This window comes from Mus musculus, chromosome 6 (genome assembly GCF_000001635.26).
Source record: "Mus musculus strain C57BL/6J chromosome 6, GRCm38.p6 C57BL/6J".
Classification (NCBI taxonomy): Eukaryota; Metazoa; Chordata; class Mammalia; order Rodentia; family Muridae; genus Mus; species Mus musculus.
Window position 1 is genome coordinate 144,212,912 of NC_000072.6, and position 25,341 is coordinate 144,238,252.

Below are 25,341 nucleotides of genomic sequence, written 5' to 3' on the forward strand. Positions count from 1 at the left end.
CACCTTCTTCTTCTTCATAGGTCTCATGTGTTACTGTGGGGCCCAGCCTGCTCTTGAACTCATGATTCTGCTGCCTCAGAGCCTGCATGTTGAGATTACAAGTATGATCTGCCAGCAGCTCACAATGAGTACTTTCAAATATTTCTCAAAAGATTTATTTTATTTGAATCTACAAGACAAAGTAGAAATTCCACAATTCGAGAATGTCAGATGAATAAGAAAAACACATCCCAAATATTTAGTCAAAATCTTCTCTTTAAGTGCATTCTGCAATGGTGTTAACCCAGTTAATCCAATGTTTAAAATTAACTATATTAATTTAAGTACATTGCTATTTTGTTCTAAATGTTAATGTGCCTAAGTGTTTTATGACTATCACATAATGCATGTTAAATAAACCTATAATATTTTGTTGATTATTTGAACAAGTGAAAATACTCAACTAGTTATATAGCTGACACTATCCTATTAAAATTGACATCATGATTGATGGACACCTACTCATAATTAGAGAAAATTTCACAATATAAGTGAGTATGTGATAATCTTAAGAGAATACTCACATTTTAGACAAAGATGGAGGCAGAAAAACGCCAGCCAATCCTCACAAATGTCTTGTTCACAAGGCTGTTTACTCGGGCAGGCAAGAGGTCTTAGTTATTGCTGTCAAACCTGGCAGAGTCCAATCCTTGGGACTCACATGATGGGAAGAGAGAACCAATTCCCACTAGTTGTTGTCTGACCTCTGCTGTAACAAGCTGTGACACACACACACACACACACACACACACACACCAGACATGGTACACAAACTTAACAAATGAAAGTGTAACTAGCTTTAAGATAGTTATTTATTACAACTGTTAAAATGGTTGACAAATCTCCTTCTTGTATCATGATGGCAACAAATTCTTCTCCTAGTGTTGCCCTCTCGTTATGGATGATTTCTGAAGGCTTCCCTTCATCATATTCTCATATATTCATATCATACATTCTCTGGTGCCCACTCTTAGGGTAGAATTTCTGTCTACCAAAATCATTTACATTTTAAAAATAGTTTAATTTTTAAAATTAATTAAACGGGGTTATGATGGTGCAGAGGCTTTTAATCCTAGCACTCAGGAGGCAGAGGCAGGCATATTTCTGAGTTCGAGGCCAGCCTGGTCTACAAAGTGAGTTTCAGGACAGCCAAGGCTACACAGAGAAAACCTGTCTCGAAAACAAAAAACAAAAAAAACAAAAAAAACAAAAACAAACAAAACAAAACAAAAAAATCAATTAACAATGTAAGACCAACTGAAGTTTATGCTGAACTTATACTGGATGAATTTATGAAAAATATTGTTTCACTCAACACAGACAATCCTTTCTCCTGTGACACAGGTAAGATCTGGGTGGTGTCAGACAATGAGCATGCACAGGGACATGTGACAGTCCCTCTGGTGGGAAAAGTCAGAACACTTCTGTTGTGTGAAGAATTCACGTTAACCACCAGAAGAGAAGCTATTCATTTGTGGCCACACCTTTAAAAGGAGTTCATGGCTACCAGCATTCTACTTAAGAAATATCTAACCTGCTAAGAGATTCGGGGAACGTACTGTTCTGAAAGTTTACTTAGAAGCCAGCAAAAGAGCTAACGACAGCCCCTTCCCTATCAGCATTGCTCCTGGTTCTCATCATTCGTTCTCGACACACTATTTTAGCAAATGTGGCTCAAGATTTTCCCAGTGTGCGTGGCAGGATGGAGGGGTGACTGTGCTGTACATTTTTGGTTTGGTTTGGTTTGGTTTGGTTTGGTTTGGTTTGGTTTGATTTGGTTTGGTTTTGGTTTTTCGAGACAGGGTTTCTCTGAGTAGCCCTGGCTGTCCTGGAACTCACTCTGTAGACCAGGCTGGCCTCGAACTCAGAAAGCCACCTGCCTCTGCCTCCCGAGTGCTGGGATTAAAGGCGTGCGCCACCGTGCCCGGCTGCTGTACATTTTATTATGTCTATTTCTCTATGTTTTGGGTGAGTGCTGGATTAGAGAAACACCACTGTAGCCGGCTTTACACTACTTCTTTAGGGTAGCTAATTGAGGCAGATGTGAGAACAAAACCTTATTCACAGGAAAATACTTGAACAATTAGGCTCATTCTTAAATTAACTACGTCTTTCTGTCTTCTTTATTCTCCTTTGAATGTGTCCTGAATGAGTGATATATAGATGGCACTTGTTATATGTAAGGATGTTACCTAACAATTTCTGATGTGTGTATCTCTGACCCAGGGCCAGGAGAGGGTGATGGAGGGAGGGCCTCTGTTCTAGAAGAGTCTCCCTCGTGCCCCTGCCTCGATAAGAATGAGCTACCTTAGAATGAACAGCGTAGGGAACTGGTCACTACCACGTCCTCCATTCTCAAGTCCATCTTCCACAGTTTGGCTTTGATAAATCAATTCAGAATTTCCAGAGTAAGACTCTCTCTCCTCGGTTGCATCCCAGGTATTCATGCTGATTGAAAGTCTGAAGGACTAGCCATACATGAAACGGGTTAGGTTGACCTGCTAAGGTATAGCATAACATACATTCATTTGTCCGTATAATGAACATAAGGAAATGAAGTTTGGTCCTTAACATCAGAAATTTTATTTTTTAAATAAGTATAAATATATTTTTATTCTATTATCTCATTGAAGAAGAGACTAAAAATGCAGAGGTTTTTTTTTTCTCATTTTTTTCCCCTTTTATTGGAAATAGATACAGGGCTGGAGAGATGGCTCAGTGGTTTAGAGCACTAACTGCTCTTCCAGAAGACCTGAGGTCAATTCCCAGCACCCACATGGCAGTTCCACGGGATCTAACACCCCCATACAGACATATATGTAGGCCAAAATACCAATGCACATGAAAATAAATAAATCTTAAAATAAAAAGGAAACGGATTTTTTTTCTCAGACCATATATGCAGATGAGTTTTCCCTCCTCCTACTCCTCCCAGTTCCTTCCCACCTTCCTCCACTCCAGATCTACTCCCTCTCTGTTTTTCAAAAAGAATGGGCTTCTGAGAGATAACGAAACATGACAAAATAAAATACAATAAGGTGAAGTTTAAAAAGAAATCGTACTGAAGTTGAACAAGACAAACTAGGAAGAAAAGATTCCCAAGAGCAGGGAGAAGAGTCAGAGGCCTACTTGTGCTTACAGTCAGGAGTCCCATACACACTAAGCCAGCAGCTATAGCATACATGCAGAGGCCCTGGTGGGCCGGCCCATGTGGGTCCTGTGCTCGCTACCTTGGTCTCTCTGAGCTCATGTGTGCCTTGCCTACGTGACTCAGAGGACCATGCTCTCCTGGGGTCCTCCATCCCCACTGCCCTGGCATTATTGCTCTCCTGGGGTCCTCCATCCCCACTGCCCTTGCATTATTGCTCTCCTGGGGTCCTCCATCCCCACTGCCCTTGCATTATTGCTCTCCTGGGGTCCTCCATCCCCACTGCCCTGGCATTATTGCACTCCTGGGGTCCTCCATCCCCACTGCATTATTTCTGCCTCCTCTTCATCTGGATTCCCTGAGCTCTAAGGAGAAGGGTTTGATGGAGACTTCCCATATGGAATCCTTCATTCCTGACAAAGAACGGTGAGTTAAAACATAGAAAGGATTCTGCCCTAATCCAAAATTTGAAAGGGACAAATGAAAAAAAAAAAAAATCAAGGGAAAATGAAAAGATTGTAGTGTTGTAAATTCTGAAAGGCAAATGGTGTTTTTTGGTTTTTGGTTTTTTTAATCTAGATTTTTAACATGAATGCTATGGATCCACTTATGAAATACTGCCAAGTTGACTGCTACTTTATTTTTGTGTCATTTTCTACAAAAATCAGTTACTGCCACGATTTAGGAAAACAGTCATATTGAATACAGGCTGGAAAAAAAATAGCATTTCCAAATGAATTCGGTAGTCCAATTATTCAACAGACAAACACAGCATCTTTAATTTACTTTGTACTTAAATCCCTCTCTCTATATATTAAAATATTAAAAATTAAAATGCACACCTTTACAGATAGAGAGGAAAGGGTCGTTGTTATCTCTTCATTTTTCCCGAAGTTGAAGAACTATTTGGGGGTAAAATACTTATTAATCGTTTAAACAAAAACCTCAATGTTAATTGACTCAAAACCAAGCAAACAAACAAACAAACAAACAAACAAACAAAAAACAAAAAGACAATGGGCCTGCAATCAGAACTCCTCACCTGTAAACCTTGTGAGAGGACTAAATGGAACCTAAAAGGCTCAATGTCTGTCAGCTGTGCCACAGTCCAAGGTCATATTAATTAAACCAAATCACAGTTGGTTTGATTTTTATTTTTTTCTGGTGTAAGAAACCAGAGTCCATTTTTGCCAACCATCACAGCTAGGTCATTATTCTTGACAAGGAGACTTAAATCTCTGTCTTCTCTTGAAGGTATGCCCTGGACTTTGTTAGGACATATCCTGAGAAAAATCATGAGAAAAATTCAGAGTGGATTCCCCTAAGTCTCCTTAAGCAGAACACTGATAAGAGATGAAGTTCAAACAATAAAATTATGACCTGTTGGGATGTGGGCTTCACGGCCTGGTTTATAGCCATTGGGTTCTTGGTACGGAGAAACCTACAGCATTTACAAAGATTCCCTTGTTTACTTTTTCTCCACAATTTTAAAAGAAAGGACAGGGAAAATAATTAACCGGTTTTGGATTACACAACTGATAAGAGGAGAAGAGGATTTGAATGCCAGTCTCTTGACTATGAATGTAGAGCCAATGTGCTACCCAGGGAGCCTGGCTGTAACAAGAGAAAAAAATAAAAAAAAAAAATAAACCCGACCAAAGACCCATTGTGTGATGACAAATGCTCCGAGGGGGAGGAGAGAGGGAGTTGGGTAGGAAATATGATTTCCACATCAGATGCCCAACATCTGAACCTGCAGCATTTAGATACAGTTCTTATGTGCTCAATAAAATATATATTACAAAGTCAGCCAAAAAGCCCCAGAAGCAGTATGAGAATTCAGAACTAGAGAGGCACAGTCATATGCAGTGTGTGATCATACTAGTATTGATAATACACAGTGCTACACTCATATTAATATATATATATAACACATCACTATCAGAAATGGGGGGCGGGGTGACACTAAAATCAGTAAACCCCCCCAAACAAAATATCTAATCATAACTTTATTTTTAAATAAGACTTATTTGGGGAGAGCTTTAAAAATGATATAGAAATATGGGGGCTGGAAAGCTGGCTCCATAGAAAATCGGTTGCTGTTTTAGAATATTCAGGTTCAATTCCCAGCACCCACATTGGGCATTTCAAACCTGTCTGTAACTCCAGTTTTAAGACTCAATGCCGTTTCTGGCCTCTGAAGACCCCTTCTTCACACTCCTACATGGATGCTTAAATATAAATAAAATAAAATAAAAACAAACTTTCTGGAAAAAATACACAAGACGTATCAAGTTCCTAGGTAGATAGATGGTCTCGTGTCCCATTCATAAAACTGAATTCTTTCTACATCAAGCATCAGTTTAACAAATGCAAAAATAAGATATAGACATGTGTTTAAAGTACAATATTTCTGTAAACGTTTTTCTTACAACATAAAGAAGGATTATTAGAAAATGCCTGACGACAACAGTCATATTTCTGGAAACTAGAACCACATAGAACCACGACTTGATGAAATAGGAAACATAGAGGACACACCACACACACACACGCTTTTTACATGCAAATCACACACTGCCACTTAACCAATGCAGTCCTGGAACCCACGCTGAACATGAACAGGGATGGAAATCCCACAGGAAATAAGGCTTAAGTACCAGAATAAAGCCACAAATCACCAGCGAGGAATATGAACAGACTCAAAAAGAATTTTAGAAATGAGATGCTCTTACTAACATTGGATCAAAATCCACTAGTCATAAATAAAAGATTAATAAATCAGTATAAAATCCAAAGTAGAGAGTGACACTGTGTGGCCTAAGCATCAAAAGCTAGGGGACACTTTCCACACCCAAGGAAACAGCTAACTTCTGAGATGAGCTAGTTCTTTGAAATCAATGAGAAAAAAAAATATCAAAACCCCGATAACAAGGAAAGCAAAGAACAAATTTTCAAAGGAAAAAGAAAGTAGTATTAAATAGACCCAAATGTCTAATGCCTATCATTGTAATGAAAATCTAGTTTCAAGTACGGGGTAATGATATTCATGTTTTTTACCTATTTGCCGAGGAATGAGTACCTTCGTGCACTGTAGAATGCACAACCCCACGTCATTAGTTCTCTCCCTTGTAATATTTCCATATAGACAAAGCTTATTTCCAACCCCGGTGTTTACACCTCACCTGTGCACTGTGCCTTGGTCAGAACAAGACAGAAGCTTTCTAAATGAGTGCTTGATACAGCCCATCCACTCTCAGCATCTCCTGGATGGTCTAGTTCATCTGCCTGGCTCTTAGCCCCAGAGGAGATCTGGAGATGAGTGGAACCCAATGCAGCACAATCGAGGCAAAGTAGAGTGACCCACAGATGCAAACCCACAGACACCCCGCACCTTCCATGGAACGGGTAGAAGAAAAAATATAGCTATTCACAGAGACTGGGGCTGTTTATACAGAAAAAAAACAGAGATAGTGTCTACTTGTGAGTTACAGAAGAAACACGCATCAATAGCAATTTGGAAATATCCAACAAATGTCAGGATTATATACCTGATCATATTAGTTAAGAAAATATTTGGCGTGAACAAGGCATTATACATTCAAAGTGGTTTACCATGCGAAGGCCTGTAACGGTGAAGAACTACTGCTGATTCAATAGGCAGAAACTAGGACCCAAGGACAGAATGGAATTCTTACACAACACTGTGTCTACGGCTTATTTTAAAGTAGTTCAGTACTTATAAATTAAACATATATAACTAAACCACTAATATATACCTCTGAGTACTTCCCTATCAACAGTATACAATGTTTATTAAATTTGATTAGAAGACTTGGGCAGATGAGCATTCCGAGGGCTATAATACATTTTTATTTGACATATCAGGAAATCTGAGGTTTTCACGTATGATGATAATACTCAGCGTAACTCAGATTTGAGATGTTATAAATAAAATGCTTGAACACATCATATAAAGCTCTCCACTCCCTGGCCTGTGTCCAAATCTGGCCGAGTCTCTGCTCCAGCAGACTGGCAGCCTTGCCCACAGCCTGCAGTGTCTTACCTAGGATGTTCTGTCTAATAGAACATCACTTCTCGGTAGTAGCCCAAGCCTCTCTCCCAGTTTTTAGGATGATTTCCACTGGTGCCTTCACCACTAGGTTCCAGGCCCCTCTAGGCCCTTCTTTGCCTGTCTCTGTACTCTCCTTCCATACCTGGGCTCTGCAGGCTGAGTTTGCCTGTTTAGTGGTACATTTCCAAGGCAGTTTTGTAGCATCAGATAACTGGGCATCTCAACTTAAAGAAAATACAGAGGACTTTGGAAGCCTAAACTTGGGCAAGAAAACTGGCATGGCCTAGGCCACTTCTTAATCAGATTCTCAAGGTATGGCACCTTCCATCTTTGAATGCATGTCTAAATGAGGCTTGCCCTGGCAATGGGGATGGCTTAGCAGGCAAAGTCCTTGTCACTCAATAGTGAGGACTGGAACTTGGTCACCCCAAACCCAAATGAAAGTAGAGCAGGCATTTACATGGCCTGCCTCTAATTTTGTAAACAGAACCCCTAAAGCTAGCTAGGTAGCTGAACTGGGCAGAGCTGATCGACTCCAGGTTCAAAAAGCAGACTGCCTCTGTACAAAAGAAGGAGAAGAATCAAGAGAGGTAATGACTTCAGGTCTTCACCTGCATATACATACATGTGCATCTACATGCTTGTGAGCACACACGCATGCATGTGGGAAAAGCCTGCTTTAGATAGTCCTAAACTGTAAGAACTACCACTGCACAGGGGGGGAAACTGAAGAAACAACCACGTCCTTGTCACAAGTTTAAAGTTATGGTCTTTGGGTGAAAGCTGGTAAGTTATATTGAATTTAACATAATAGTCATAATAATACCTTAAAGATACTCCAAAATTAAACACTGAAATATTGCCCTGGACTGTGGTCAGTTGGGAAAGGAAATAGAGAGCTCTGTAAGTATTAAAGGTGCTGTTTCATTCATATATATATATATATATATATATATATATATATATATATATGTATATATATATATGCAAACCAAAGATCTACAAAGCATAAAAAGCCAGTGAGAGGGACAGTTTTGCAGCTACTGGTATGGTCTAAAAGACGAAGAAAACAGGGTCCATCTCAGGCAAAATGAAGCTATGGATTATATATTCTTTGTTCCGTCAGCTCCATGCTACCTGTGCGCTCTCTCTCTCTCTCTCTCTCTCTCTCTCTCTCTCTCTCTCTCTCTCCCTCCCTCCCTCCCTCCCACCCTCCTTCCCCACCCTTACCTTTTCCATAAGAAAGGCTGAAGAACTAACCAAGTGTACCACCTATCAGAAGTGTCTCAGTTATAAAACAGGAACAAGCCAAGGCCTCCGTGAAAACATAGTTTTTGAGAGAGGACAAAGGCAAAAGGCAAAAGAAAGTTTTTTAAAATACTTTTAAAAACAATCAAGAGATAGCTTTTGGTTTCCATAATTCAATGCATACAATTATGTATTTCACAACTGTAACAATCCCTGTCAAATCCAACTTTCCTTCCATTTGTCCAAGTGACCAGATGTTATCTTCACAATTAGACAGTCACTGTCACCACCATTTTGATTGCATTTAAGGTGACAGAGAACACAATTGCTCATCGTTGGCCTTACCATGAGTCAAATCTTACTCTTGCTCTAAAAATGTTCCATTTACATCTCTCTTTGATAGATTTTCCTGGTGTTTGACTAAATAGTTCTGTAAAAACCATTATGTGCTATTATGCCAAATTCAGAGCCTCATAAGCAACCTGAGTTCTGTGATTCATCCAAAAAGAAACCCACACCTCAGTAAAAGAAAATGTAACAAGGATCCCATCCAAACAAGATGGCTACATTAGATGGAGAGGACCTGATGAATGCTCCTCCCCTGGTATGCTGAAAGTATGGCTAGGAAGAGATAAATGTTACCATATATCATACAGACACCACATATCATACAGACACTACATATCATATACATACCACATATCATACAGATACCACATATCATATGTGTGTGTGTGTGTATATATATATATATATATATATATATATACACCAATTACCACACATAAACCACATATAATACCAACATCACATATCATATAGACACCATATATCATACAGATATCATATATCACATAGATACCACATATCGTACAGGTACCACATATCATATAGATACCACACATCATATAAGCACCACTTATCATATACATACTGCATATCATAGAAACACCACATATTATATAGCCTTAACATATCATATAGATACCATATATCATACAGATACCACATATCATATACATAGCAAATATTTTATAGATACACATACCCAATAGACACCACATATTTTATAGATACACATATCATACAGACACCACTTATCATATAGACACCACATATCATAGACACCACATATCATAGACACCACATATCATGCAATCTCTTTTGATTGAGGCAAAGTAAGAAATTATTTGAGAGGCAAATGGAACTGCATATAAGAGACTCTAAGGAGTTCATGTAAGTATATAAGAGAGAAAACAATCCTAAATGCATATATTAATAACTGTTATCTTAACCCAACAATAAATAAACCATTTTACTGACATCCCGATAACACATGGGTGTAACAGTACTAGTGGACTACAAAATCATAACATAACTTTGCAGATTAAGTTATACTTGACCACTTCAAAAAAACAGCAAATGTATCTTATTTATCTTTATCTGTAATGCCTGTCAGATACGTATAGCCATGCTTTTCACTCATATGCATGTGATTTGGGCTATACATGCACAGTTTTAGAAATTATAAAAGCAGATGTGTTCTTAGTCCTTGAAGGTTTACATCCATATGAGAGTATATTTCGGTGTCAAGGAAGGAAGCCTAGGCTTCTAATTTAAACATTAGAGGACTTTACTAATGCCTTATTCTGCATCTACATTACAGTTGCCCAAGAACAAATGGAGCACAGGGAAGTGGGGGACTCATGATTATTCAATGGACAATTTGTGTGATAAAGTTATACAGTGCTTTAATTTTTAAATGTATGTATGTGTATGGGAGTTTTGTCAGCATGAATATATACATACAACATGTACAGCATCCATGGAGGCCAGAAAAGAGTACTGGAGCCCCTAGGACTGGAGTTACAGATGGTTATCAGCTGCCTTCTGGGTGCTGGGAACCAAACCCAGGTCCTCTGCAAAAGCAGTCTCTGCCCTTAACCACGGGGGCATCTTTCCACAGTTGTAGACACTCTGTAGATAAAACCAGCTTTCTAGTAATCTAGTTCTAACTAGGTAGTTAAAAACATTAAAAGTGATAGTCTCCAGAGGTTTTAGCCTTGGAATTCTCTGGAAGAGAAGAAAGAGGGAAGGGTGAGGGGAAAGGAGAGGAGGGAAGAGGAGAGGAGAGGAAGGAAGAAAAGAAAAAAAGAAAGAAAGACTGAATAAAAACATACACATTAAACTAACCCATCAGTAAGTAGGAAAAGCAAATCTCTCTTTGAACAGTGTACTTTGAGATTTTCTAAATGGATGTAGAAAGAAATCAAAATATAAGAAATAAATATTTGAATTTAGAAAACTTTAAAAGAAACTTATATATATGCATATATACATATATGTGTGTGTGTGTGTGTGTATCAGCATAAAATGTTTCAGAAGTCACAAGCCTGTCCTTTTGTGGTATATTATTATCACTATGATTTCTGTAATATATTTTAAATCATATTTATTTTATGTATACGGTATTTTGTCTGTATGCCACTTGAGTGCCTGGTGTCTGTGAAGACCAGAAGAGGGAGTTGCATCTCCAGGACTAGAGTGAGAGGCAGTTGTGAGCTGCCATGTGGTTGCTGGGAATTGAACCCAGGTCCTCTGGAAGAACAGCCAGTGCACTTAGGCCCATATATTCAGTATCTTGTTGCAATACATGGCTAGTGAGCATATTTCATGTCTCCTACAATTTACATGTATCTCTTAGAACAAACATTTAAGATATCCTTATTTTTTTGTTGTTATACCCAGGGCAAAAAAGACTTTGGAAAGTCCCTACTTCATGCTTCCTTGACAGGCAGTTAGGCTGTTTGCATACAGGTACAAACACAGGACATCAGCAAGGACCTGATACGACAACTTCTCTAGCAATGCCAGCCTTGAAAGGATAGCGTAGACACTCCCAGCGGAGACTGCCAAGGCTCATTTGTGTAAACTCCAGTATAACAATGTGTGCTTCCCTAAGTGTTTGCTCCATGCTTTATTACTGCTGTTTACAGAAGTGATATGCCAGGTAATTTAGTAAAATCACTTTCCCTCGGTGCTTTGTAAGCACTCAAAGCAAATAGAGTCAAATCAAGTTGAGAAGAAATGGCCTTATTAAGACTATTTTAAAGACGGCTTGTCCATATTAATACACAGTATGAACACACGTCTCTATACAATTTAAAAACATTCTCATATTCTCACTAGCCATGGCTTACCTCAAGAAACATTCTTTGGCAGTGAGCCTCAGCAGGTTCTTCCATTATTAAAGACCTGAACTTGAGGAGGCAGCTGCTGGGGTACAGGTCTCAGTTACGACCTGGTCCAAGTGTCCTAATAGCAGCGCAAGATGGTGCACTGCAAGGAAGGAATGTGCTGAGCATGCGCAGTCATGATAGCAAGCACCCACGGTAACCACCATGCCATCCGCACTGCAACCCAACGTGGGCCACGAGCAGTCTCCGCATGGCAGGGCTGCCTGCCAGCTCCCTTTCTCGTGCAGTTCATGAACTGTCTCCACACATAAACAGATCAGGCAGCTGGGAACAGCCATGGAAGCCTATATACTTTTTAAAAAGAAAGAAAAAGAAAGGCAGTCCATGGAGGGCTGTTCCTCTAAGTGTGCGGTCTGTGCTTCCTTGCCTACGTCAGGTCCTTTGACTTGACCCCAAGTTAGAGAGGATGTCTGGTCCTTTGACCCAATGTAAGAGAGAATGTCTGAGGAGTGTACCTCCTCAATTGCTTTCAGATACTTCCAAGAGAGTTAGGCAATGGCAGAGACCTCGGGCGTGGAGCACAGAGGCCCTGCACCGCAGTCCAGGACCACTCCTTATCTTTCAGCAGGATGTGAGTTTACATTCCCAGGCTTAACTCTTCAGAATGACAACAAAACCAAGCATCCTGCAGGCAGGCAGACATTAAACTGTCTGAATTCTTAGAGTTGCCTATCTGGCGACTTGGGACAGTGGCCAGACCCAAGCTCAGCTTCGGAAAGGTTGGTCTCGCTTCTCACTTGGTTCTCTCACTGTGGTCCTCAGAGTGGAGGAACAAATGTGTATGAAGGAGACAGAGTGAGAGTGTAAGCACATTTGTGGCGTGCGCGCGCGCACGCACACACACACACACACACACACACACACACACACACACACACACACGGCACTCTAATCCTCTGTAGCATTTCTTCAGATGAAATGCAGTACACTAGAACACAAGAGAACGCATCCTCTACACACTGTCTGGGCAACCTCACTCCACAGTTTCCCCCCATCCCAGAAAAGGGGGAAGAAACAAATCTTGGTAGAAAGTGAAAAGCAGAGAAATTTTATGACATTGAATTATAACTCTTATCATAAACATATAAAAGCTTAATAATAGGAAGGAATACATTAAAAATACTTGATCAGAATAAAATATCTTTAAAGATGCAACGAAGAAAGACTACCCCAGTCCAGTTACATTTTATTACTTTAACTGTCAAGTGGGCTTATTCTCGACGTTAACACTTTATGTACAGTACCAGGCAGGCCAAAATTTACACTCAGTGTTTGCTGAGATGGCCTTTAATTTACAGCAACCCATCTAAGCATAGATGAAAACGTACTTACTGCATCTGAGGAGTTTAACTTAGTGAAGCAGAGCAGGGTACTGTTTCTGTTGTCTGCATTTCTGCCCATGCAGCTGATGGGTCATGGCTGGCCAATGCTGCCTGGCATTGTGCAAGAGAGTACTATGTGGCATAGTACCAGCCTGGTACATCAAAAAGGGCAATTCTGCTCAGTGCTGGTTGCTTTTGATGCCATTATAAAGTTAGAAGGGGGAACAAAATACCCATGGAAGGAGTTACAGAGACGAGACAAAGTGTGGAGCAGAGACTGAAGGAATGACCACCCAGAGACTGTCTCGACCGGGGATCCATCCCATATAAAATTACCAAACCCAGACACTTTTGTGGATGCCAACAAGTGCTTACTGACAGAAGCCTGCAATAGCTGTCTCGAGAGAAGCTCCACAATTGCCTGACAAATACAGAGGTGAATCCTCACAGCCAACCATTGGACTGAGCAAGGGTCCCCAGTGGAGGAGCTAGAGAAAGGACCCAAGGAGCTGAAGGGGTTTGCAGCCCCATAGAAGGAAAAAACAATATGAACCAACCCGTACCACAAGAGCTCCCAGGGACTAAATCACCAACCAAAAAGTACACATGGTGGGACTCATGACTCCAGCTGCATATGTAGCAGAGGATGGCCTTGACGGACATCAATGGGAGGAGAGGCCCTTGGTCCTGGGAAGGCTCTATGCCTAAGTGTAGGGGAATGCCAGGGCTGGAAAGCAGGTGTTGGTTGGTTGTTGTGGGGGGGGGGAGAGATAGGGGGTTTTTGGAGGGGAAATCCAGAAAGGGACAACATTCGAAATGTAATTAAAGTAAATAACTAATAAAAAAAGGAAAACAAACAAAACAAAAACAAAAAAATAAAGTTAAATAATCAATAGTTAGAGACTGTGCATATGTAGTTATGCATAATCGATATGTACTGGCGGATATTTAGAAATCTCAAAAAACGATGCAACATTCTATATAAGTCTAAATATGTATCATGTGTCCTGACAGGGCCTAGGTGTGAGCTCCTGTTGGCACGCTGTCTTCTCCTGGGTTGCATTTGTAAGTGGACATGTTGACACCTCTTTGAAAAGACTATCTAAATATCTACAATTAACAATAAAAATGCAAAACTGCTTGTAAACTCTGAAATGCAATATCAGCATTAAAAGTTATAGCCAATAAAGTATTTTTAATAAACTTCGAAAAGTAACTTCATCGTATAAAATAAATCACACGAATTCCATATGAGATGGCCTCCTTCAAGAATCCTGGTCTGCACCGAACTGGGGATGTCTCCCGCTTGAGAAAGTGTTTGGAAAAGAGCTGCCCCAGAAGGCTGGCGCTTAAGCCACAGGCGATGGTGCTTGTATTGTTTATGCTACACACAATGCACACCGAGCAAAGAAGCAAAAACGCTAAGCATCCATGGTGAGCTTTAAAACCTCAGATTATTTAAGCATTCCATTTATTCCATGATTTACAGGACATTGGCGCAGGCACACACTCCGAGGAGACGCATTTGAAAACTCAATACAGGTGGGTCCACGGGAATGAGAAGCGTGCTTGAGACTGTCAGATCCGGTGCTGTTCATGCGGGTACACCCCAGCATAAAAGTCATCGGGGCGGAGCAACACAAAAAGCTCCACTCACATTGTCCAAGGATGTTCTAAGTGCACATAGCAAGGGACAGAGAAAGTAGATGCATAAATTCTTCAGCATTTTCTTAAGCAACTAATTTAGCCCCCCTGAAGAAAGGGATTTACTTAAGGTATATTACACACTTGTGTGAAAATGGCTTTATGCAACTTTGGATGTAAAAAAGTAAAAAAAAAAAAAAAAATGTATGGGGTTGAGGAGGGGACGCCTCAGTGGGTGAAGGAGCTTGCTGCCAAGCCTGCTGACCTGAGTTTGATCTCCAGCAGCTACAGAATGGGAAAAGTGAACCAAGGCCTGAAAGCTGTCCTCTGACATCCACATTCACATCAAAGCAAAAGCCAGCCCTCATCACACCTACACCAAATACATAAATGAATAAAATATGATCGTTGAAAATAAAAGACTCAGACAATATATACAGCATAGCAAACATAGAAAGTTAGGTATCAAATTCATGTCACCTATAGTAATGTTCCTCTAGAGAAATTAATTTTCTGATTTAAAAATTAGCGTAGGGCTGAGAAGACAGCACACTTAGTAATATGATCCCCAGCACAGAAAAGCTCCTGGGTAGGACTTCCAGCATTGAAAAACATATTTTTTAATATTCACACTTCATAATAATTTTAATTTTAAGCCATTAGTCATAATAAGCCATATTTTAAATGAATACATTTTATCTATGAAATATAACATTGTAAGATATTAGAAAATATAAATAAAAATATGCTTTGGACATGAGAGAATAGGGGCTTGGAAAGACTGCTAAACTAAGTGTTAGGAATAAATGAGTAAAATGCTTATTTGGCATGGCAGCCTGTCCTTCGGACTGTCTTGAACTTAGTATTGTATCTAGTGTCATTTCTGTTAGTATTCAGAGGAATAGCATGACCAAAGAAGCATTCAGGGGAAAGGAGACTTTGTTTGGTCTTACACTTCCAGGTCAGAGTTCATTACTGAGGGAAGTCAGGGAAAGAACTGAAGACAGAACCCCGAGTGGAACCCACGGGAGTCTACTTCTTGTTCACAGACATGATCAGCTTCCATCCCTAAAGAGGCCAGGGCCACCTGCTCAGCACACACTGGCAGAGCCCTTCTGCCTCAGTTAACATTTAAGGAAACATCCCACATGCATGCTCACACAGCAACCTGATAAAGATATTTATGCAATTGAGTCTCTGCTTTTAGATGACTCTAGGCTGCGTGAAGTTCGAAACACTTACCAGGACATTGTCCATCACCAGAAAACAGTTTAAAATAACAGAAGTCCAGTTTGCTGGCTAAAAACTATATTATCATGAGAATTACGTTATCTTGATTAATGAATTTTCTAACTGTTTAAGAGCTTAGTAAGTAGCCAGGTTGTGTTGCCAATGTTTTGATAACATTAAATCCATGATCAGCCCTTTGAGAACACACCATTCCTGGTGTGGTGTCTTCATGTAGAACCTGGAGCAGGACAGGACCTGCCTAAGGTAAAGTGAAAGGCTGATACCAGATCTACCCCAAGTATAGCAATCCCTTGCAGCCTTCCAACCCAACCATCACTTCTAAGAGGGATGTCTATAATAGCTTTTACCATTTAGCCACTTTCTAGTCACTTCTCAGAAAAACAAAGTAGGAATGTCACCAACAATGACACCAAAAGACTATTAGCAGTAGCAATAACCTTCTCTTTGGTAAACCCATGGGACAGCTCATCGTACTCAACTTTGGGGACGCCACGTTCAGCCCATGCTCTCTTCCATTACACGAGTCTCTGCTCTGTAAGTGGTTCTGTACCCACCCTTTCTTCCGTCTGGCCTTTTGTTTCTGTTGTAATTAACATCTCGGTAAAGGCCATAAAGTCAAGTCTGCCTAGGCTTGAGCATCCCTGACTTCTCTTCCATCTCCTCTGGGAAACTCATTTTATTATCTTAGTTTTTAAATAACATGTAAATATAGAGGCCCCAAAATAGCATTGTGACCTCAGACTTCTCTTCTAATTTTGCTTCTCTTCTTGGTACTTGCAGGAATCTCAAAGTCCATGTAGTCAGTCAACAAACTCATCATTGTCAAATCGCTACTCTTCAGCACAAACTTTAGAAGTTGATATATGGAGCCAACCTCTATTCAACTGTTAAGAGCCCAAACCTACAAGTCATGAATTATTATTTGTTACAAGACCAGAGGGCATTATGAGATCGATGCCTATTCCTGTGGCCTAACTGACTGAAGCTTTGTATTAGTTGACCAATTTTATATATTTCTCCATCTCCCCTCCCCTTATAAAGACTCAGTGTATACTGTCAATATATTTGTTTAAAAAGATAAAATGCCAACTTTGACAAAAGAGTAAAACAATATATATGTATGTATGTATGTATATATGCATGCATGTATGTGTGTGTATATATATATATATATATATATATATATATATATATATATCTTTACATATTGTAAATAATTAAACAGAGCAAACAGGAGAGAAGATGGAAAGAGTTAGAACAAAAGGAATTTAGACTCTCTTTTTTATTATTTGATGTGAATCAATTTAACGCTGATCAATTGCTTACAATATTTCATGAGATCATCCACATAGAATTAGAGCTAGTTCACAAGATGGAAGAGAAAGAATGAGTTTGGGATTTGAAATAGTGCCTAAAAGTGACACCTTGTTACTTTTTCCCTGTCTCTTATTCTAGTCTGCAAGGAGATGAAGCTAATTGGACTAAAATCACCTGAGTTTGTCTATGGAAAGGGGAGGAGCGCAACACAGTAGCAAAGTAGATGTGCTTGGATGTGACCTATTCCCAAAGCCCATGTGTCTGAAAAAGCTCACCCTCTAGCTCTGTGGATAGGAGACTATGGAACACACATGGATGGATACACAGACTTGGAGCCTGAAATAATCAATTTCAATTATCAGCTTGATGCAGCCTGTAATCATCTGGGAAGTGTGTCTTTTTAAAACAGAAATAAGTATCTGCTTGTTTATTTTATGTGCATTTGTGTGTGCTGGAATGGATGTGTGTGCACCATGTGCATGCCATATCCACAGGGACCAGAAGAGGGCGTCAGATCCCGTAGAACTAGAGCTGCAGACTGTTGTGAATACCCTAATATGGGTGCTAGGAAACGAATCCGGGTCCTCTGCAAAAACAGAACGTGTTTCTAAGTATTCACGTGGTATACAGACATGCAAACATTCATAAACACAAAATAAAAATAAATACATCTTAAAAAGTAGGATTAGAATCCGTATATTAACTTATAACTTAAATATGATTTCCTTTGGGGCTGTCCTGGCTTATTCAAGCACAACTGGTAACATTATTTTTGTAGGAAAACGTGTTGTAAATTCTAAATTCCAAACAACCTTGAAACAACCTGTTCACAAGTTTGGGACAGCTTGCACACTGTGCGTTTTGGATTTAAAAAGTTAAATGACACCTTAGTGGATAAAAAGTATCAGGACATGTGATCTTTATAACTATTATTAATTTTCAGTAAATTCTGCTAAGAACCCAAAGGTGTGCTGAAGTAGAATTTCAACCTCTGCAAAGTATGCTTGGTAAATTTCCAAGAACAGATTGAATCACGATATTTTCAATGTCCAAAAATTTGTCTTTCACTCATAAAGCAAAGAGTGCCATGTTGCATATTTCAACACCTATGTCTTCATCGTAAATAAAAATCAAGTCTAAACGGAGCCAGTGTCAAAAGCAAATGAATCAAAATATCACTAAGACACCCTTTGCTTTATTTTTTATGCAGGAAATAAAGTTGGGCATTAATAATAGGAAGCATAGGTAATATTAACCAAACACAAGACCTACACTCCTACACCAAGACTAGAGGTGGTCCATCAGGCCTCCCCAAGTGCCACCACCTGTTTTTGATATTTAAGTTGGTCTGAATATTCTTGGCCCATGGGAAGTGGCTCTAATAGGAGGTGTGGCCTTGTTGGAGTAAATGTGGCCTTGTTGGAGGAAGTGTGTCACTGTGTAGTTGGGCTTTGAGGTCTCCTAGGGCTAAGGCTTTGTCTACTGCAGAAGAGGTCATCCTCCTGACTGCCTGTGCAAGAAAGGGTCTTTCTGGACGTCTTTGAATTAAGGTGTGAAACTTTCAGCTCCTTCTCCACCATTATGTCTGCCTGCATGCTACCCTGCTTCCCACCAGGATGATAATGGACTGAACCTTTGAAACTTTAAGCCAGCCCCAATTAATTCCTTCATAATAGTTGCTGTGGTCATGATGTCTCTCCATAACAATAAAACTTTAACAAGGCAATATTCATTGTTGTTGGGTGTTTTCCTTAAACAGACAACGACCAGTCCTTATTTATATAATACCTGTTAGAAATAATGAAAAATATTGCTATCAATCTAAACAGTAAGGAACCCCTTGCCTTTATCATAAACAAAGCTATAGCCAAAGCAGTGCACTTGGAGTTTCAAAGCTGGGCAATTATTCTGCTTTTATGGAGGTTAAAGCTGATACTAAAACAGATCTGTTAGTCTAAGTTACCCACTTCAATAAGTGAACTAAATACAATAAATGCATTCCCCTCATATTCTCTACTTAACGACTGATTCTCTCTCTCTCTCTCTCTCTCTCTCTCTCTCTCTCTCTCTCTCTCTGTCTCCCTCCCTCCCTCCCTCCCTCCCTCCCTCCCTCCCTCCCTCCCTCTTCCTTCCTTCCTTCCTTCCTTCCTTCCTTCCTTCCTTCCTTCCTTCCTTCCTTCCTTCCTTTTTAAGGCATGATCTCTCACTATAACCAAAGCTTGCGTAGAGGCCAGGCTGGCCGGAACTTGTGACAATCCTCCTTCCTCAGCCTCTCCCACAGAGTGATGTCATCACAGGAGTGAGCCCCACACCCTGGCACTTGCTCACCTTCAGATGCCCTTGTACACATTGTCTGGAAGCTTCACTCAAGAACGTCTCCTCTGCTCTTCTCCAACATGCTGAGGTTCCCTTTCTCCTTATCCGTGTCAGCCCCTGAATTTAACTTATACTTGAAGGATCTCATCTTATCAGTTAAAGGAACACCCCTTTGCTCCATCTGATGAAAGGGGAGAGTAAAATTCATATCTCTGTGTCCATCCTCCTTCAATAACATTTCACTCCACATATTTTATATTACAGGGATTTGTCTTCTATGCTACATATTTCATTTTACTCAGAACCTATGCACACTGAATCTAAGACAAAGTGTATGTAAATAGGCCTAATTAAAAAGCAGAGTATAATCCTATGTCTTAGTTTTTGTATTTGTTTTTGGAAGGGAGCCTTCCTCGCATCAAAATTTTCTCTCATATCATGCTTGCTTCCATCTCTGATGGCCACTCTTAGCGTCCATTAATACTTGTTGTATTCGTTCCTCTAAGATCCCATAGTCTGCGTTTCTAGTACACCCTTTGAGTATATCGAAGACTAGATTTTCACACTAGAAGACTAAAATGTAAGTAAATCAAGTTATTACATGATGATAAATATGTTTTACATGGCATAAAATATAATGATGTATGTTTTCTTCCTTCTACTTTTGAGGAATTCACTTCATTTTCTATGAATACTTACTGGAATTAATAGCATTTGACAGTCTATAATATTCTCATGCCTTTCCATGTACTACCCTTCCCTCTGTGTAATGGAAGTTAAGTAAGAAGCCTCAGCGTGGTGCTGAAACATAGCCTCTGGCTCTGTTTGTGGAATGACTATTGTTGATAAAGATAACGAGTGTATTTACACTGCTTTATAATGTGCACAGGATGTGGTGATAGGACAGGAAGATGCCATAGGTGAGTCCACAGTCTTCCATATCTCCATTCTCATAGAAGAGGAAGGTACCATAGGTGAGTCTGTAGCCCTTCGTATCTCCATTCAGGGATGCCAAGAGGTCTCCCAGATCTACTGTCTTGGGGAAACTGTCTTGAGCATCTGCAGTGGCTATCCACTCTGAATGAGGCAGAATTTCACAACAGGACATAGTCTGTGAGAAAGTACATATGATCTAGATTTTCTGAAGTTTGTTCTACGTTAAGACACTACTGTAAAATAGAAACCCACAGAAATTGTGGTTTTACTTTGTTTCCTAACTAGCTACACTTTACAAAGTAAAACAGTGAAAAGAAATTTTAAAAATTTATTTAACCCAGTATAGACAGGCTAGAATAAGGTACCTGAGAAATTAATAGAAGTGATACATTGTTAATTAAAAACAAAACCCAAACAACCTTGAATCAACTGTTAAGTTCAAACGTCTCAATTTGGGTTAGCCACACAACGTACTCAGGAGCCACTAATCAATACCTGTGCCAGCACTGGGACCCACTGGCTGTGCTATGTGGAACAGTGCCAGCCTCTGTAGTGCTTGCAAACCACAAGTCTGTTCTGACTGAGATCTTAGGTCAATACTGGAGAGTGACAAGTAGCGAGTGCACAATGGGATCTGAGGCCCATCTTTCTGGAGGACTAGTTAGTGCCTGTGGTGTGCCTACTTGTTCTAGATCAGCTTGTCACAAGCAACAGTCATTTGGGAAGATGGAATGTAAATTGAGGAAACTTACCCACAAGATTCACCTGTGTATTTCTTGATTAATGATCAAGGTGAGAGAGCCCAGATCCTTGTGGGTGGTGTTAACCCTGGGCAAGTAGCTCTGGATATAAGAAAGCAGGTTTAATAAGCCATGAGGAACAAGGCAGTTAGGCAAAGTTCCTGCATCAGTTCCTGCCTCCAGGTTCCTGCCTTGAGGTCCTGCCCTGTCTTGACTGAAGAGTAGCCAAATAAACCCTTTCTTCTCATGTTGGTTTTGACTGTGGTGTTTTACTGCATCTATATGCACCTCAGTTAAGACCTACGGCATCTGTTTTTAAATTTTGAGAGTCAGTGTCCTAATCTTAGCCTTAGACCAGTGCAGAGGATCTCAGGTGTGCATAAGCATCCTGCAGCCTATACTTGGGAGTCCCTCAAGGCAAGCCTCCTCTGGTACATAGTGCCAGGGCTCAAACCATACTTTCTGATGAAGAGTTTAGTTTCACATATCTATCATGGAATAGAAAGTATGTGATGTCCTGGTGTTATGTAAATAACCATGGATTCAGCAGCTATGTCTTCAAATCTCATCTCTCATAATTGAGGTCTCATGGACAGTCCCTGTAGAAGACAGAAGAGGGGATTCCCACCTGAAAAATTAGAGGTTAGGTGAAGTATTTGGAAAGGTTCTTCCAATAGAGAAACTGAATGAACATTCAGTGTCTAAGTACTTCAGTATCAGTATCAGGAAAGCATTGATATAAATCATTCATTAAATGTACTAAATCATATAAATTCAAAATTGTATTTTTATGTTTAATCTATGAAGAACTAAACATAGAATGTTTTGAATGAATGGAGCCTTCATTTTTAACATGTGTATAGATACAGATGTAATGTGTTTTTACACTCAAATACATACATGTGTGTATATATATATGTGTGTGCATGTATATATACCCAGATTTGACTCTATAGATAATTATAAATAAAATTTTACAAACCAGTGGTTGTGTAATTGTGTCCTAACCTATCAATTATCCAAATTACTTCATTCTGAGCATGAGGTACTGTTTCTAAAACATAAATTCATGATTCCTCTGAATGTATTTCAAAATAAAACAAACTAAAAATTAAGCAAAACATTTTCACAACCAAAACAACACAAAGCTCCAAGTGCACGTTGATAAAACCCCAAAGCATTACAGCTAGGACATGGAAGCTCAGAGCAGTAGGGCACGATGGCTGAAGTCTCCTCAGCGCTGTTTCAATAGCACTTTCCTCCATGTGTCCCTTACGTCTTGACTAGGTCATTTATTTAATGTCTTTTTGAAGACAACTCATGTGCCATCACTATGCTAGAAATAGTACTACACACACACACTAGATAGATAGATAGATAGATAGATAGATAGATAGATAGATAGATAGATAATAGATGGGTGGGCAGGTGGATGCATAGATGATGGATAGATGGATAGATAGATGGGTAGGTGGATGGATGGATGGATGGATGGATGGATGGATGATGGATCGATGAATGAATTGATGGATGAATGGCTTGATGAATAGATGCATGGATTACATAGCACAACTACTGCCTTATGAAAGCTCATGGAAACAAAGAGTCAAATATGAGGCTCCTTTCAGCACACAGAGACTAAGAGCTACAACAAGAGTAAACGTGGACAAGAAAGGGCTACAGGGAACACCAATTACCTTGGGGAACACATATGGCTCACCTTTGGATCAGTCAGTTAGAATATTCTAGGAATAGAACTTTTAAACTTACACTGGATTCTAGAAGACTTGGAAGCTCAAGAAAGTTTGGAAGGGTTTAGAGGTCAGCATGGCTCCTGCGTATACACTGTGCTGACAGTTACAGAATAGAGATGCACCCATGCTGGTGAATAACAAATATCATGAGAAAATCAGATCATTGGTGCAGAAATGATCATTAATCATTGTAATGGGAGCACACATATGTACAGAGAAGACTAGAGAGAAAGAGGACTTGTAAGAACACGTGTATTTTGGTTGACACATGAAAAGATAATTGTCTTATTTGATAACTGCTTATTATATGCATGTTACTATTTTATATCCACCTTGCAGCCTTTGATTGCAACACAGTGATTTTTAGAATCTCAGGGAAGTTGCACAACAAAATCCCTGTCTTCATGAAGATTACAGAAAGAAAGATGTAACTACACTTGAATAAAGTACAGATCTTTTTGCCCAGGACCTTACATCACTTTAGGTGCTCATTAAGTACAAATCACTGTTATTATCAAGATCAATCAAATTAATGTGATAATGTAATGACAATAATAATTAGATTTTACTGCATGAAGCATAATATAGTATTAAAAGGAAAATAAAATACGCCTTTCATCCTATGGGTGATTTGTTAGTCCGTGGAGAAAGTAAAAACTAAAGTCAATCGACCATCATAGCTAAGCTGAGAGATACGAAGCCACTCATTGGAACAATGCTATTCTTCACGGCCAGGAGTGACTTTTCTCTTTAATGCTGAAGTAACAGACTACCATAGTCAAACGCGGTTCTTGGAGTGACCTTCTGCATCTGTTCTGCAGACCTCCAGAGTTAACCTTTGACCTTACGCTCTGCTGCTACTCCTTTCTAACAAATTCAAGGCTCGGGATTGTCCTTTAAGTTTCCCTTTGTGCCAGCTGAAGACTCGTTTAAAAATCACTTTTGTCAGTTATTCAAAAAAGGAATTACGAAGCCTCTTCTCTCAAGTACAAAGTGTAGCGTATTCCAGTTCATTAGCAGAACTTCCCTGCTCTTAGAGTTAATAAGGCTAATTTCAGCTACTGAAGTAACATGTATAATCGAAAACCTGCTCAATGGTAGGCGCTATCATAGAAGATGTGGGTGTGATGGCGATGAAGGGACACGGGGGGGGGGGGGAGGGAACGACAAAATTAAAATGCTGATAACTGCCAGGAAGAGAATTACAATGATCTGATCGAGAGCCATTGTTTTGACTGCGTGGTCAGAGGTGGGCCTCTCCACTAGCATGGATTTAAGCTAATTCATGAGTGACAGGAAGGAATTCTCTGTAGGCTCTGGTAGAGCTGTATTCTCGTGGTCTAGTGTGACTACGTAAGTACATGAGCATCAATGCAAGCCTGGCTTGTCTACAGCACAAATGGGTGAATCTGGAGCACAGAGGGGCCAGCTGGATAGTGGTCAGGAGGACAGAGAGATTGGGGGTTGGGGTTGCTTTAGAAGAGGTGGCCACAGGGCATCTCAAGAAACACAGGAACACAGAAGAGGGGATCTACTGGACAGTCTAAAGAAAAACGAGGATGTTCATGGCACACAGCGGGGAGCACAGACTGACTTACAATTTGCTGGGGAGATAAGGTAGGAAAATGTAGGACGAGAAACTCAAGGGTTAAATCACAGTAATACCAAAGAGAGTCGATGGTGGGCTAGGTAAACTGATGACACGGAAATGTAGAGAACTGGCTGGGTTTGCATTAGTTTCTCTGGAGTATAAAGGTTTTTGTGAATGGGTGTAGAAAAGGTAGAGATGAGACTCAAGAATAACCTGAGGATTTTCAAGTTCAGGAAACAGCTGGGAGATCCGATTGTTCAGAAAGCATGGAAGAGACAAACAGGTGGGTGGGGAGTGGAGAATTCTGTTGTGGTCACGGTCAATGATAGACACTTGCCAGAAATCTGAGCACTGATGTCAACCACTCAAATAAATGCAGAGTTCTAAAAATGTCAGAGAATGACATGGGATTTGGAATACAGGAGATTAAGGCCATATTGGAAGAGTCCGTTTATATAGAAGGGAGACTGGGACACTGGGAACAAATCCCAACATTTTAAGTATGATCAAAATGAAAGGAGACAGCACAGACTTGAAGAACTCATTGATGCTGGCATTAATTTTTAGTATTATAGGATAATTGAGGAAATTAATATCTAATATAGTCAAGTGTTAGACTAGCTCCTATAGATCACAGGAAAAACTCATGTCTATGGGTGACCATTTGTATTTGAGAGAGAATAATAAAAACTAGCAAATAATA

At 39.8% G+C, this 25,341-nt stretch overlaps 1 protein-coding gene and 1 long non-coding RNA gene across 6 annotated transcripts in view; one reads left to right on the top strand and one right to left on the bottom strand.

Annotated features, from left to right (window-relative positions):
• Positions 1 to 14,624, top strand: part of Gm38531 — a 16,426-nt gene extending 1,802 nt beyond the window's left edge. The window contains exon 3 of the long non-coding RNA XR_869579.2: positions 14,579 to 14,624. This is a non-coding gene — a long non-coding RNA (predicted gene, 38531). The remainder of the gene's footprint in view (positions 1 to 14,578) is intronic.
• Sox5 (SRY (sex determining region Y)-box 5) overlaps positions 1 to 25,341 on the bottom strand; it is a 953,863-nt gene that overhangs the window by 384,487 nt on the left and 544,035 nt on the right. The gene's annotated exons all lie outside the window — the stretch shown is intronic.